Consider the following 16,009-nt stretch of genomic DNA (forward strand, 5'->3'; position numbering starts at 1 on the left):
ACAGCCTTTGTGAGCACCCAGAGCACAGAGCTCAGCAATCACTCATCTCTTGTGGATCTGAGGCTCTAAAAAGAAAGTTTCATGATTGTGAATTCTCTTTTGTCATTTCCATTTCCAGGAGTATCTTCTCTCACTCTGAAATAACTGAGCAACCAGAGTCTCAGAAAGGGCAGAAGATTAGCGAGAGTAAGGGAAAGGTGAGTCTTTCCCGCCCAGTGGCTTTGTTATTCTCTGCCATATTCGGACCTGGTTGCCACAGTTTGCCATTTTAAATATCTCTGCCATCACGTTGCTTTTATTTTCTGAGTATTGGTTTCAATATTTAATGATAATCCATGGGTATCATCTTTCCAGAAACAACCTCCTTATTCATGGGCTGTCTAAAATTAATTGCTTAATTTAGCAGTGATAAAAAATAAAGTACAAGGGCTTCACTTTTCATAATCACCAGGGAGGAGAATAACGTGCAGTTCTAGGAGCCCAGTCAGGCCCTGACAATGTTTTCTGACAGGTCCTAATAACAAAGGTCCTGACTGCCCTGTTGGAGGGACTGTGGTGCTGTAGGAAATTTTAACTTTGTGCCGTGCGGTCACGCATGTACTGGTCTATCCCCAGGCCAGATACCAGGGCTAACGACTGCCCTTTGGTGACATTGTCCAGATCCTCCTAAACCCACTCTCGCACTCTGCAGCATACTTGTAGGCTGCTGGGAAAACTGCGGCTGGACAGGCTTATAAAAACAAGGAATTTGCCTCCTCCTTAAAGATCCCATCTTCTCAGCATACTCTTCCTGGGAGGTTTCACATTCTTTGCATCCCCCAATTCTCCAAGCATGGTGCCGAGCCTGTAGTGAACGTTTCAGTTGAACTGAACTGAGGTAAAAAAAAAACTGAGGTAGGGAGGGCATATATTATCATTCCCATTTGACAGATGACAAAACCAACACCAGTCGGTTAGAGTCACGTGCCTGGTGTCACAAACCCCATTGGGTGTAAATGGTCAGGCTAGCATCAGATGAAGTTCCAGGCTTAAATAAGGAGCAATCAGTGGCCATCAGAGATACATTTTTGGAGGTTGTGTGAAGTTGGATGCTAGGTACCTAACGGACTAAAAAAAAAAACTAGGAGCAGCAATTAAGTGGAGACGGGGTAGGAAGAGGGGACGCTGGTGTGAAAGGGCTGTGGGGAGACCCTCTTGGAGTCATGGGAAATAAATGGCCAAAAACCAGAAACCGGAAAAAACCCAAACTCGTTGCCATCAAGTTGATTCCAACTCAGACCGACACTATAGGACAGAGTAGAACTGCCCCTAGGGTTTCCAAGGAACAGCTACTGGATTTGAACTGCTGACCTTTTGGTTAGCAGCCGAGCTCTTAATCACTGTGCCACCAGGCCTCCATAAAAGGTCGAGGAAGTGAAATTTGTCTTTGCCAAAGGTGGTTGAATGTGAACATTTAAGAGCGTGGCTTTTGCTTGTTTGATTCAAATCTTCACACTATCGCTAACTGTGAGGACCCTGAGGGTAAATATGCTTAAATTTCTCTCTGCCTTGGTTTCCTCATTTCTTAAAGGTACAAATACTTCCTACCACACAGGTTTTGTTATATGGCAGAAATATAATAATCTAAATGAGAATTTCTCAGAATCTTGGCACTATTGACATTTGGGGCTGGATGAGTCTCTGCTGTGGGGACTTTTCTGTACATTGTAGGATGTTTACTAGCATCCTGGACTCCATCCACTAGGTGCTGGATCAGTCCCAGCCCCTAGTCCTGACAGTCAGAAATGTCTTAGACATTGCCAGATGTTTCCTGGAGGGCAAAATCGCTCCTGGTTGGGAACCACGGATCTAGACAAAGACCTTAGCACAGTGATAGGCATACAGCAAGTACTTATTAAGTCTTCTTATTATTGTTTATTCCCCTTTCTGCTCTTTCTCCTTTCCAAGATGTCTGTTCTTTGGCCCCTTCCAAATAACTCCATGTCCTCTGTCCCCTCACTTGCGTCCAAAACCACCTCTGAAGAAGGAACTTGACAAGCTCTCTTATATCGGGTGTTTCCTTGTTAGTCTGGATACAACACACTGAGCACTATCTCTAATAGGTTAAGTTTAGACACTGTGACCTTGGTGAGGCAGGTATTTTAGGGAAGTTTCCTTCCTAACCTCTTAGAAGACAGTGCAAACAGTTACCTATGCTTTCTACTTCTAAGACCTGGATTAGCAGTACCCAAAGTGTGTTCCCTGGAACACCAGTTCCAAGGAGATGTACGTGTTCTCTAAAGAAAGGTCCTATGGTTAAATAAATTTAAGAGATTCTGAGTTGCTCACATTTACACAAGTCTCTTCAAGTCTTCTCAGAGCCCTTAAGATGCTAATATGCACCATGATTGCTCATGAAGAGTTGTAGCTTCACAAAACTTATTTCCACCTGGCATCAGCTTTTACAGAGCATTTTGTAGGCGGGGGTCAACAAACGACAGGCTGTGGGCCAGATCTGTAACACCCTGTTTTTGTAATTAAAGTTTCTTTGGAAGGCAGCCACATCCATTCATTTGCATATCATCTGTGGTTGCTTTCACATGACAATGGTAGAGTTGAATAGTTGTGATAGAGGCCACAAAGCCTACAAAGCCTAAAATATTTACTGTCCGTCTTTTTACATGAAAAGTTTGTTAACTGCTGTTCTAGCACAAATGTTCTATATCGAATACACTCTAGGAAACACTGGCTTACAGAGCCTCAATGTTGGGAAGGATTTTAAAGTTCATTTAGCTTACTTGTGGCTGTGTGACTTCACAATGACCAGACCCTTCGGAATCACCTGGTGAGCTTGTTTCAAATGCAGCTCCTGTCCAGGCCCACTGAACCAGAGTGTAACCCAGAGTGTAACATGTAACCCAGTCACCCACTGATTCTTATGCCTGGCTAAACCAGGTACCCCTCAGACTTCCAAGGCACTGCCTGAATCTCTCCTTGAGTACGCCTGGTGTGCTCAGGCAGCCTCTTTCTTCATACCTTTCATGGTGAGGAACTCACTAATTCCCAAAACAACTCTTTCCACTCTGGAGCCCTGGTGGTGCAGTGGTTAAGGGCTTGGCTGCTAACCAAAGCGTCAGCAGTTTGAATCCACCAGCTGCTCCTTGGGAACCCTGTGAGGCAGTTCTACTCTGTCCTCTAGGGTTGCTGAGGTCTGCGGTAATAATCAGAAAGTTCTGTGCTGAACACATACCTGCCTTCTAGGAATCTCTACCCACTGGCTTTTATATCTTTCTTTTTTACTCTCTCTTAGACCAGCCGTGGGTTATATTTAGTCCATAGTTGGAAGGCAGAGGGCAAAGTTAACCACAATTCAAAACCTATGTCTCCTTTCCCCTGGTTCCAGAATTCCTCAGGAAGCCTTCTTTGGCCTAGCCTGGCAGATTTAAGCACGTCCTGCCCTGCACTCCCGTAGCATTGGAGGCACCTCCATGCATTCTCCACATTTCTGTACTTTAGTGTGGTGGTGAAAAGCACAAATATTTGACAAAGTCAGATAAACCTGAGGCCATACTCCAGACAGTCATTTCACGAGTGTGGGGCCTTGGGCAAGTTATTTTACGTTACGCCTCCATTTTCTTATCTGTAAAGAGGGTACTATAATAGCACCTACCTGGGGATAATTCTGAGGCTTTAAATAAATCATCACAGGTACAAAGTTTAGCTCAGAGCCTGATTCATGATCCGTGTTGGCAACGAGGGGATGATGTTGACGGGCCCCTCACTGGGCCATGAACCTCTAGAGGGAAGGGAGCATCTGTAACTTATCTCCCAGTGTCTGTCATAAGGAAATGCTTAAAAATAAAAAGACTTATTAGAGCAGTGATTAAATAGTGAAAGAGGGCAGATAAAACAGTGGTCAAGAGCAATGGTACTGGAAAATCATCAGACTAGTTCCAAATCCCTTTACCACCTGTTGCTTCGTGTGTGGTCTTGGGTAAAGAGCTTGACTTATCTAAGTTTTAGTTTACTTCTCAGTAAAATGGGTTCCCTCCCCAAATGGCTGTGAATATTAAACAAGATAATGCATGCAAAGAACACAATACATAAAAAAGCGAATAAACACTGTAACTGGGGTGAGAACAGGGGTTGCTTACCAGATTATCTGTAGTGAACAATTTCACATTTTTTTCACCACATCAAAGATTCTGCTCCTAGGTATGGCTGGCATTTGTCTCTCTCCCAACCCCACAGCACCTCCCTACAGAATCAAAACCTCTTTTCAAATTTACAAATCCCTGACAGAGGCAGATGACCCAGTAAGCAAGGTAAGCACAGGCTTACTTGTGCTTACTTACTAATCTGTAGTGAACAATTTCACATGAGTTTCTTTGATGTGGTGAAACCCATGTGAAATTGTTCACTACAGATGATCTGGTTAGCAGGGTAATACGGTGCTTGCTGTGCTTACCTCCCAGCTTGCCTATGGATAATCCACTCCTGGATAAGAGGCTTGCCTGGAAAAGATGTCTCTGCTAATGGAGAATTCTTATCTCTGTTTTTTTCCTACATGCTATCCCTAGGTCCCTTGGGAAATACATAGTCAGGGAAACAACTTAAAATTCAGGACTAGGCTAACAGAGCCCCACGCAAACCCGTCTTGGAGTTATACACAGTAAATCCTGGGACTACATTAAGCTGTGCACAGTTAACATCTCCCCCAGTGCCATAAAACAGACACCCCCTCCCCACAGATGTTTGTAGCATGTTAGGCATAGATTTTAATTAAACTCCTAAATAAGGAAACGATAGTACCCAAAGGAGGTGGAAGAATGCCTTGTGTCCAAACCAAATAAAGGAGAAACCATAAATACCACGGTTCTGAGACATCAACATTTATACTCAGGAGGCTTTCCTTCTACTAAAGCTTACTTTTTAATCCCTCAGAGATTGGTCCTTGTTTACCTCTCTCTGGCTTGAGGTTTATGGCCAAAACTGAGCACCTGGAGTTTTATCACACTTGCTTCTAAAAAGGTCAAATAAGTTGAATTTGAATGTCCTTGCCTGTAATCTATGTGCCAGACATGTTTCTAGGTTGTAGGGGCAAATGACAGACACACACAACTCTTGTCCTTATGGAGCTCATAATCCAGGGAGAAAGATAGATGTCAACAGAAGAATCACATAGATAAATATAAAATTACAATGAAGGGTGCTCTGAGATCATGTAATATGTTTTTTATCTACAAGGAGGATAGGAAAATCTTCCACTGGAAGCTAACAAAGTCAGTGGAGATCTGATAAATAGGCAGAATTATTTAGATCAAGGGAAAGGGAGATTGGTTTGGAGAGTGATGCAAGCGGCAAGAACAGCGTATGCAAAGGCCCTGTGGCAGGTTTGAGGAGCTGAAAGAAGGTCTGCTTGATTATAAACTGAATAGCATGGTGCAAAATGAGGCTGAAGAGAACAGGAAGGCCAGACCACGGTGACACACAGCCACCCTAACAAATACGGACTTTATTACGAGAGCAAAGAGAGGTCACTGAAATGTCATAAGCAGTGGACTGATAAAATTTGCTTTTTAAAAAAATCAGAAGAGATGAGTGGGAGGCTATTACAAGTGGCCTTGCAAGAGATGATGGAGGCTTGAACTAGTGTGGTGCTGAGTGAAGAAAAAGAGAAGTGGGTGATGGACTTGAAAGTGGATCTGAGGAGAGAAACTAACGCTGTAGATTTGAAACTAGGAATGCACAGCTCCACTCCTGTAAGAAATAACGTGAGAACTTATGCCTCTGAAGATAGGAAACTGAACATCTTATCAGATATGAATGGCATTTACAAATCTGCACTGCCCTATTACAAACTTAGCTTGAGAACTAATTTGCGGTAGCATAGGGGGTTTTACACTGAAGCTAGAGTCAGTGGGAAGTGAGTTCAAATCCCACTATAGTCACTTCCTAGCAAGAATAATCTCCAGCCTGATCCTCTTTCTCATCAGTAGAATGAAAATGATGAACCCTTCCTTGTAGGGTTATTATAAGGCTAGAAGGAGATGAGGTGAGGATAAATGTTGACTGTGTCTATAACCAGAATGCTCCTTAGAAGCAAGGATGGTGAGACTATGGCTCACATACTTCGGATGTGCTATCAGGAGGGACCAGTTCCTGAAGAAGGGCATCATGCTTGGTAAAGTAGACCAAAACCAAACCAAACCCATAGCCATCGAGTCGATACTGACTCATAGTGACCCTAAAGGACAGAGTAGAACTGCCCCATAGGGTTTCCAAGGAGCACCTGGTGGATTAGAACTACCAGCTACTATGGTTAGCAGCTGTAGCTCTTAACTACTATGCCACCAGGGTTTCCAGTAAAGTAGAGGGTCCGTGAAAAAGAGGAAGACCCTTAAGGAGATGGATTGGCACAGTGGCTGCAACGATGGAACCGGGCAGTGTTTCGTCCTATTGTACATAGGGTCCCTGTGAGTCGGAAGCGACTCCATGGCACTTAACAACGATGGTTTACATATATGTTAGCATTTTTCTTCATGAATGAAATAGTTCCCAGTAGAAAGAGACAAAAGAGAAGGATGAAGGGCGATTTATTTGAAGGTGTAGCAGTATCTCGTCTCCACCCTTAGCAGAAGAGAAGATCATCTTCAACAAGGGCTGCTGGGTTTAGAACCACAGGAGTACAACAACCTTTCAGAAGCTGAAGGACAGGGCAATGTGGTTCAAACATTTTTGGATCACAATTTTCAGAAAGACTTTTTTTGTGGTAAACCAGTAATATGCTCTGATATTTTCCATTCTATTAGATTCTATTTTGTTTCTTTAATCGTGGTCATGACTCACTAAAGTGAGTTCCTGACCCTTAGGTCATGACCCATAGTTTGAAAAGCACTAGGTTAGTGAATTCACATGCCAGTCCTTCCAGGAAGCCTTCCTGGAACAGCCTCACCCTACGGAGGCTGCTCCCACACCTTCATTTCCTTAGCTCTTACCCTCCAGGATGTCACTCACCATGTATTCATGAGCCCTCTCCTGCTTCTCTAGATGTGTTTGATCTCGGTGTGTCCTTCCTACCCTACCCTCCTGGACTTCATTACTTCATATCCCCGAGACATTGCTGGAGATGCTGGGACAGTCTAGTATATAATTGTGGTGGTAGGAGTAGGGGTAGGTGGGAAGGAAAGCTAGCACCTGTTCAGATGAATCCAGGTTGGCTGAGGAGACACTGTACCATGCACTGTACAAAGCCTAGGGGCTGTTGAGAAGAATGGGGGCTCTTCCTGACTCCAAAGCCTTCGAGGCTGGGTGAGGGCACAGAGAAGTTTAGAAGAGCACACAGCCTTTAATGAAGCCACTGTGAGGGCTCCTGAACAGAGGTGTAGTGTGATCAGGCCTTTGCCCTGTGCTGAAGAAGCTTCCTGAGTATCAGAACAAAACTCATCTACCTAAAGAAAGGAATGGCACAGGTGTCCTGGCCAGGCTCAGCTTCATGAAGAGCTCAGAGAATCGGGCTGCAACTGAAGAAAAAAAAAAAAAAACAAACAAACCCAGTGCCGTCAAGTCAATTCCAACTCATAGCGACCCTATAGGACAGAGTAGAACTGCCCCATGGAGTTTCTAAGGTGCACCTGGCGGGTTCGAACTGCCGACCTCTTGGTTGGCAGCCGTAGCACTTAACCACTACGCAGTTGCTTAATTCCAGCAAGCCAGACAAGGAATTGATGTCGTTTCTGCTTGGCTGTTGCAGTTAAAATGGCTCCCCAGACCAAAGGGGCTGAGAGACCAGCCCCTTCCTGAGTTCAGTCTATGCCCGCTAACATGGAGAATTACAACAGGCGGGTTGAACAAGAAGCAGACAGACCTGCATCCCAACTTTGGCTCTACCACCAACTAGCTGTTTGCCTTTGAACTTTACTTCTCTGGGCTTCTCTTTCCTCATTGTAAAATGGGACTAATAACAACACCTACAGAATAGGGTTGTCAGGAGGACTCAATGAAAAAAAAAAAAAAAACAGTGAGACAGTGGATATTCTGTCCAGGCGTACGATAAGCCTTTAATAAATGTGAGCCAGGGTTACCGTTTTTAAGCACTCAATTCAGCATAATTGAGGGGAAAAAAAGGGCAGCCACCTAAAACAACATTTCTTCCATCAAGCCAAAAGGACATAGTTTCCTAGTGAGAAAATGGGGTAAGTTAGGTCCTGGCTGCTCCTGGGATAGTGAAAGATTTTATACCTGGATTCTCTGTTGCGCTAATTTGCAAACATTACTTAGCTGGGGATCATCTATTAGTACTTCAGATACTGTTGGTCAGGTTGTTCCTGGGCCTACGTCTTTGCGTCAGCCACCCGCCCTTGGGAGACCTCCCAGGCTCAAAAAACTCCAGCCTGCTTCAGAAGCTTTCAGAAGTAAAGTACAGGTAGAACCTCTTTGGAGGAGCTAGGCGTCTGCCCTGCCCTTTCCTCACCTAGCTCACCCCAACCCCTGCCTGCTCCACTGGGAGAACACCCCTCTGGGTCTCTACCTATTCCAACTTCAGCCAGCTTTCAAAGTCTGTGCCCACTGAAAATGTCCCTTTGTCAATCCTTCCATTCTCTGAAGTCTTATAGTAAAAATTTACTGTCTAGAGCAGTGCTGTCCGACGAAAACGTGGATAATGTGAGCCGGACACATAATATTGCATTTTCTAATAGCCACCTAAAACAGGTAAGAAATCTGGTGTGTACTTATGGCACATCTCAATTTAGAGTAGCCACATTTCGTATGCTCAATAGCTACATGTGACTTGTGGATATTGAAGGCTTTTTATGGAAAAAAAAAGTAAAGTATCTCATCAGCATTGCTTTCATATTGATCACATGTTGAAATAATAATATTTTAATATATTGGGCTAAATAAAATATATTCCTACTCAACACTCTTGCTTAGGGTCCCTTTCCTAGTCCTTCTACTAGAAAGTCAGACCTTTAGTCTCCCTCCACTACCATGGCCTTCAGGGCCAACAGGTAGAAGGATACAGAGGTGGCAGGTACAGGGATTCCTCTGTGCTCTCTGGCCACACATAGGTCCTCTGGTCAGGGAAAGATTTCTCCTCCCTCGAGCTTTAGGTGCCCACCCAAACTCTGCTGCTGTTACCACTGCCCAGGATTGCAGCTTAGGCCTTGCCTGGGAACAGAAATGGGAGAGGAAGAAAATACAAAAGAAAAAATCACAGGGGGCTGCCCCCACTCTCTCTGTCCTGTAGGGGTCCCCTTCTCACTCCTCAGACAAGAAAGAGGTGGCTTCTCTTGGGGTACTTTTTATCTGTGCCCCATATACTATTTCAGGATTCCTGTTGCTTTCAAGTCTAGGCTAAAAAAAACAAAAAAAAAACAAAACCAAACCCGTTGCCGTAGAGTCCTTTCTGTTTCCAACTCACAGTGACCGTATAGGACAGAGTAGAACTGTCCCATAGGTTTCCAAGGATGTAAATCTTTATGGATGCAGATTTCCAGGCCTTTTATTCAGCAGGGCAGCTGGTGGGTTTGAACTGCAGCCAAGCACTTTAACCGCTGTACCACCACGGCTCCTAGGACACATGGGAGAGAAAATCCCAGAAAACATATCACACTATCAATTGTACTTTGGCTTCTGGTTCCTGTTCCCAATCCACTTGCTACCACTTAGTTTCAAAGTAGACAGCAGCTCTGTGCATTCTGTCCAGTGTTTTTGGTTGTCTTACTGGGAGAAACAGGGTCTAGTGTGTTTACTCCATCCTAACCAGAACTGGAGCCCTCAGGAAACATCTTCTCAGTGTGTCGTATTGCATTCAACCACCATGACATCCGATCACCCACAAGTGGCACGCATAGAAACTTTAGATTGGATTAATTACAATCCCATGGTCTGGGTAGATGGTGCCAACAGTCTGTAACACTCATAGTCACATGTCTAGAGTGGAACAGAACTGCTTTCACCTTGAGAACAGACACACAGGGATTTCAACGCTTGTTCCTGAGTCAGAATCAACAACGAGTAATGGCTGGGTTTTTTGTTGTCATAAAAAGTTTAAATGTCTATAAATCCACGTTACAGACTCTGTCACATATGTGTGTAATGAGGCAGTGCACGCCACCTCCATGTTTTCAGGCTGCATGTTGTGAGCGTTCGCGATGATGAGGCAGCCGTGGCCCTTACACATCTGGAAGCTCGGCTTCACTCACGGCAGCTTTGAGCTTCCTTTTATGGTAGACAATAGATTTTGAAATTCAGTCGTTAAGGGTGTACTGCCGAGAAGTATATCCATTTACATGGGTCAACTAATTTCCCAAAGTGCTGTCCACAAAGCAAGAAAGGAAGTGATCCACACCTCTAAAAAATGATTAGAGGGCCAATCACCACTTGGACAGAGTGTGTGGGCAAATGCTCTCATGTAGTCTTGATAACATACTGATAAAGATGAACTCAATTCCTGAAAAAGTAGTGAAATAATTTGGTAGTTAAGAACTTGATAAAACAACAGTTATTGGAAATGATAATGTGGATATTTCCATAGTAATATGGACTGTACAAAATGTTTTTATTCACTTATTCATTCATGAAGTCATAATGGATTAAGTGTCCATTATGGGTCATCATTTTGCTGGAAACCCTCATATTCATAATTTGTGAGTAACCCCAGGTATGCTCTGCTATAACCAAATCTTATACATAGAACTGAATTTACAGAATAGATATAGTGGGAACTATAAAAAGAAAATGATTGAGTTAATAAATCGATAAACCTTAAAATGCCTCCATTCATAAACATCAATTTACACACGTTTTGGGGAACTGTAGACCCTAGGTGCAAGGAGCAAAGGGCACAGGCTTTGGAGTCAGAAACATGTAGATACAAATCCTTGAAATTAAACTTGACCCTTAAACCTCAACTTTGTCTTCTGTAAATTTTGAAATATAAAAATACTTGTATCAATGGGTTTTTGGCAAGTATGGCTGAGATAATGGAGGTAAAGTTCCCAGCAGAGCACCAAGCACATGATAAGCTCCCAATTAATGTAACTATTAAGGAGCCCTGGTGGCCCAGTGTTAAAGCAATCAGCTGCTAATCAAAATGTCGGCAGTTCAAAACCACCAGCTGCTCTGCGGGAGAAAAAAGATGTGGCAGTCTACTTCCACAGAAACTTACAGCCTTGGAAACCCTATGGGGTCGCTGTGAGTCAGAACTGACTCAATGGCAGTGGGTATACTATATATTGCAGCCCTGGTGGCACAGTGATTAAGAGCTTGGCTGCTAACCAAAAGGTAAGCAGTTTGAATCCCTCAGCCTCTCCCTGGAAACCCTATTAGGTTTTGTTTTGTTTTTTGGTTTATACTATATATTACAGCTACTGAGTAAAATGAACTCATTTGCATTGGCATATATAATGAGTTCCTTCTCAGTGGTTGATATTTGTGCCAAATATAAGAGTTTGTTCTTTTAACTACAGTGTGTAAGAAGAGTGATTACATGCAAGACAACCCTTCGTAAGGAACCTTACAGTGTCAAATATTTGAATTTTCATGTTTTTACAACTCCTATTCCCTGAATGAAATCATTTCAATACTCACCGTATGGGGGAGGGGGTGGTCATTTTTATTGTCATCACTTACTAAGCACTTACACTGTCTGTTCCAGGATTTGCAGAAGCTGTGTGAGACATAATCCCCTTTCTCTCAGAGTTTACCTGCCCAAGGGACAAGATGTACTTAAAAAGGCAGTCTTTAGGAGTGAAGATTATTTGTGTTGCTAAACATTGTGTCGCAAAGAAGGCAAGTCATTTCTCTCCTCCTGTCTCATTCATTGGTCTGTGGTTTTAACGAGATAAAAATACTTAACCATTTTATTGTACTTTCATATGGGGTCGAGGGAGCAGAAAGCAAAGCCGAGATGTCATTGTACCGAGGTAGCTGAGGAAGTTCATCATCACTATAACAATAATTATTATCATTTGTTAAGCACCTACTGAAGGCTGGGCTCTTTGCTATGTGTTTCCACACTTGATCCACATCATAAGGGTGTGTAACTACCTCCATTTTACCTCTGTGGCCGGTGAAGCTTAGAAATGCTTAATAATGTGCGCAAAGCAATGCCGTCTGCCCTCTTCATGCTACTCCTTGACTCAGCTCAAGAATAGACAACGCTGTAGAATGCAAAAGTTCCTGTCTCTTCAAAGTCCTCCCTGTTACCCTTTTCTAAGTAGGAACAGTTCTGATGATTAACGCGTGGCACATTTGAACCACAGATCCCCTCATTTCCAATGTCCATTCCTGGAAGACATTACTAATTGATCACCACACTCTTTGCTAATGAACCTGGAATTAGCCTCAGAATTCTTCTCAGCACAGCATTCCAAAGTAAGTAGTCTCAACCAGTTTTAACATTTGAAATTGATGAAACATCTCTGCCACAGAACCTTGTTTATGACTTTGTTAATAGCACATATCACACTGTATTTTAATTCTTGGCCTCCCTCTCAGTTTTTCTTGCTACGAGACTTCAGTGACAGAACCATTCATCTTAAACTTAGCACCCCACACACAGTCTACCATATAACATAGTGGGGTACCCAGTAAAAGTTTTGCTGAATTGAAAGTAATATAATCAAATAAGCTAATTTAAACCTATTTGTCTTGCAAATGCTGAACTTCCACTATCGGTTAATAATTAGAACGGTTAACATTTGAGAGCTTATTATGGGCCACATACTGAGGTGAGCAGTTCACAAACATTAATTGGTTTAATCAGTGGCTGCAACAATGGGCTCAAACATAGCAACAATTGCGAGGATGGCGCAGGACTGGGCAGTGCTTGGTTCTGTTGCACATGTGGTCGCTGAGTCGGAACTGACTCGATGGCACCTAAGAACAACAATGAAAACAATAATCTCCGTGATCCTTGAAAACATTATGCTGAGCTGAATCAGTCAGTCACAAAAATATAAATAATGTATGACCTCACTTATAAGAAATAAGCAAATTTATAGAAACCAAAGCTATTCTGTGGTAAGGAGGGGTGGGAGAGAGGACGACATGAGGTGTTTTTGCTTACAGGGCATTGAGTTTCCATTAGTTGTGATAGAATAACTAGAAAAAAATAAGGATAAGGGCTGAGCAACACGAAGAGTGTAGTCAATGTCACTGAGTTGTGCATGTAGAAACTGTTTAATTGGCAAGTGTTTTGTCGTGTGTATTGGCAGCGCAATAAAACCCCCAATAATCCCAGGACATAGTATATTATCCCCATTTTATAAAGAATGATATGGGGATTCAGAGAGCTTAAATGATTCATACAGATTTATAGGGCTAACACATTGAGACCTAAACCAGGTATTCTGACCCCCAAACCCACACTTTTAACCTCTGCATCGTATTTTCTGACAGCAGAAAGCTCACATAAAGCTCACCTCACTGCACTGCTGTCCATTATTGGTTTTCAAGAACTTTGCCAAATGATCCCCGAATTTTATTCTAAAACTTTCCAACTTTTGTATCTCTCATTGCTCCTCTTTGGGTCTACAAGGCAGGTATTCATGAATTTTTTTTTTTTTTTTAAAGGAAGAAAGACTGTTGAAAGGGCTCTAAGTTAACAGATGAGAAATGGGTTCAAGTCCTGGGAAAGTCTCTTTCCTTTTCCAATTCCTTTCCATCAGAACCGTTTCAGGGCCTACTCTGTGCCGGCCACTGTGGTAAGTGCTGTGGGTACAAAGACGAATAAGACATTCCCTGACACCAGAGTCCTCACAGTCTGTGGGGGAGGCAGCCACATAATGACAATGGAGCTCTCTTGAGAGTAGCATGGGATGCCATGGGTGAATAAGGAAGGACACTCAGTTTTGCTAACAGAGTCTTGAATGGTGAAAAACAATCAGACAGAAGAGAAGGGAAGGAATATAGGCAACATTGTGCTTTCAAGTGTAAATCAGGCATATCAGGAACATGATTGTTGACTTCAAAGTTCTCAGTCTGTACCTTTTACCCTCCTGCCAATATGTTTTGGGACCTTCCAAAATAGAACTCCAATAGGTTTTCCCTGGAGCACTGGAGTTCCTGGGGTGGAGCCTACAGTTGTACACATGCTTTCTACACTAACACATGGAAATATTCTTCTATTTATTTATTATTTTAACGCAGTGATTGATCCTGGTTGTTGAAGGGGGATCATGAGTTTTTGAGGGTTTCAGCACACCTTTTACATACCCTGAGGGTTCACCTTCTGAAATCAATGAATACCTCATGAGCATATTCTTTCAGAACTGAGACCTTCAAAAACAGGCACATAACTTTGCCAATTTCCTATGAAAGAATAAGTGTCCTCAGTGACGGATGGTCTAATAATCTGCAAAAACGTGCTCCTTACACTCCGAGGTCAGCCCTGTTTTACTTAAGAGTTTTCTCTCATACAAATACCATCTGGAGCCCACATCCTTTGTGTTAAGCTTCAAATAAATCCTGATTTACCTCAGAAATGTTTGCCAAAAGCCTGCTTGCTAGAAAAATTACGTTTCTTCTCTTTGAGGCAAAAATTTGCAATATGTGACACGTAGTAGGCACTTAGTAAATGACTGTCCATTGGAATACTCTTTAGGATGCTGCCAAAGATACTTGTTGGGGAACAAAGGTTGGGAAACTGCAGCTAATCTTTTTTGGGGGGGTGTACTGGCAAGACCACACGATTTTCCTTTAGCTGGAGGATCCTAATCTGAATCAAGGCTGCATGTGCTACGTCAACATTCTGACTCAATACCTCTGAAAAGTCTTTGCCAAATGTCTTTTCAGCTCACAGAATTTTTATCTCTGGGGCACATTTTGATCTGATGATGTATGTGTGGAGGAGAAGAAGGGGTAGATGTTTGGAAATGGACTTCAAATCCTTAAGGGGTCATGTGCTATTGTGTCTCTTGAAAAGCCCAAAGAATGCTTTTGTTGTGTCTCCCTCACAGCCTGCTGGTGGCATGTTTGTGGCTAACACCTGGCAAAGGGGAAACGGGGTGTTGTGCTCATGTGTTCCCGCTGGACAAAAAATAAGGTGCTTGTATGATTTCTTTAATAATTCCAAGGTGTTATCGAAGTCCAGTCCCAGGTCCCACACACTCTGGAAAATGTCTTAAGCATTTGAGCTGAGCCACTGAGAAAGGCAAGGAAGCTAAGCCAGCTGCTCTCTCTCGTGCCAGCCAATTCATCCACGGACGCTCTGAGCGTCAGCCTGCTTGCCAGGACTGGAAATGGACCGCTCCCGTACTTCTGCCTGGACTTCCCCCTGGGAGCACAAAGGCAGCATTTTCCTCTTCAAAGTGGACCCGGATGGAGAGTCAACCAGTCTTAGCTCTTTCCCAAGCTTGATTCACAGTCTTTTATGTCAGTTCCTGGTAGGATGTTGGTCCTACATATAGAACTTTTTTATTTTTACCTGAAACAAGGAAATGAGTAACTCCTACGAATTGGGCCAAGAAGAAAACCTAAAACTTTAGCAGCTTTTTTAACCTTTTTAGGAAACAATTATAAAAGCTTTGTTAAAATTTTTTATTTTTGAAAAATCACCCATAGATCCATTATCTAATAATAATGTTGCTACCATTTTTATTTTTTTTATTATCTAGTCTTACTCTATATAAATGTTTTTAAGAATTGGAATAATGGTATATAAAATTTTGCAGAATGCATTTTCTTACCAAAAAACTGTGACCATTTTTTTCCATATACTTAATTCCTAAATATTTTTAAAAACTTGATTTTTAAGGGCTACCTAATATTCCATGGAAGCCTCTTTGAGAAACACTATATACAATCAAACTAGGCAATACATCTTGGAGGTTACAGGGTAGGATCAAATCAGAAAGACCTGAGTGTGGATTCTTGCCAAGAGAGCGTGTTAAGTGGCTGCAGAGGGAGTGCTGCTGTATTCAAACCACTTCTTTGACAACATGAAGTTTCAAACTCTCAAAATTGTCCCCAAATAAAAATTTTAAAATGCTGGGTCTTGGCCATAGAGCTTCTCCTACCATGC

Source organism: Elephas maximus, chromosome 20, assembly GCF_024166365.1.
Source record: "Elephas maximus indicus isolate mEleMax1 chromosome 20, mEleMax1 primary haplotype, whole genome shotgun sequence".
Taxonomy (NCBI): domain Eukaryota; kingdom Metazoa; phylum Chordata; class Mammalia; order Proboscidea; family Elephantidae; genus Elephas; species Elephas maximus.